The sequence below is a fragment of the Pelodiscus sinensis genome, chromosome 18 (genome assembly GCF_052426305.1).
Source record: "Pelodiscus sinensis isolate ZL-2025 chromosome 18, ASM5242630v1, whole genome shotgun sequence".
Taxonomy (NCBI): domain Eukaryota; kingdom Metazoa; phylum Chordata; order Testudines; family Trionychidae; genus Pelodiscus; species Pelodiscus sinensis.
In genome coordinates, this window is record NC_143069.1 from 34,624,857 (window position 1) to 34,626,227 (window position 1,371).

Sequence of the window (1,371 nt, forward strand, 5' to 3'; positions counted from 1 at the left end):
CACGGGGCTTAGATGGGGGGGGCCCGTCACACGGACTGGACTGTGCCATTGCACCCGGCCCAGCGCCTGGCCCGACACGGGGCCCCCCACGGGGCTTAGATGGGGGGGGCCCGTCACACGGACTGGACTGTGCCATTGCACCCGGCCCAGCGCCTGGCCCGACACGGGGCCCCCCCACGGGGCTTAGATGGGGGGTCCCGTCACACGGACTGGACTGTGCCATTGCACCCGGCCCAGCGCCTGGCCCGACACGGGGCCCCCCCACGGGGCTTAGATGGGGGGTCCCGTCACACGGACTGGACTGAGCCATTGCACCCGGCCCAGCGCCAGGCCCGACACGGGGCCCCCCCCACGGGGCTTAGATGGGGGGTCCCGTCACACGGACTGGACTGTGCCATTGCACCCGGCCCAGCGCCTGGCCCGACACGGGGCCCCCCACGGGGCTTAGATGGGGGGGGCCCGTCACACGGACTGGACTGTGCCATTGCACCCGGCCCAGCGCCTGGCCCGACACGGGGCCCCCCACGGGGCTTAGATGGGGGGGGCCCGTCACACGGACTGGACTGAGCCATTGCACCCGGCCCAGCGCCAGGCCCGACACGGGGCCCCCCACGGGGCTTAGATGGGGGGGCCCGTCACACGGACTGGACTGAGCCATTGCACCCGGCCCAGCGCCTGGCCCGACACGGGGCCCCCCCACGGGGCTTAGATGGGGGGGGCCCGTCACACGGACTGGACTGAGCCATTGCACCCGGCCCAGCGCCTGGCCCGACACGGGGCCCCCCCACGGGGCTTAGATGGGGGGGGCCCGTCACACGGACTGGACTGAGCCATTGCACCCGGCCCAGCGCCAGGCCCGACACGGGGCCCCCCCACGGGGCTTAGATGGGGGGGGCCCGTCACACGGACTGGACTGTGCCATTGCACCCGGCCCAGCGCCTGGCCCGACACGGCCCCTCCCTGGGGGGGGCAATGCCAAAGGGGCCTTCCCTAGGGCACCAGGCCCCCCCCCAGCGGGCCGGAGTGCGAAGGGCGGGCGATGCCCCGCGCTCCGCCAGCGACAACTGAGCCGCGGGGCGTAGTGGGCGGCACGAGGGGGGGCGGGGCCGGAGGGGCGCGGCTGTTGGCGGCACGAGGGGGGGGCGGGGCCGGTGGGGCGCGGCCGTTGGCGGCACGAGGGGGGGGCGGGGCCGGTGGGGCGCGGCCGTTGGCGGCACGAGGGGGGGGCGGGGCCGGTGGGGCGCGGCCGTTGGCGGCACGAGGGGGGGGCGGGGCCGGTGGGGCGCGGCCGTTGGCGGCACGAGGGGGGCGGGGCCGGAGGGGCGCGGACGTTGGCGGCACGAGGGGGGGGCGGGGCCGGAGGGGCGCGGC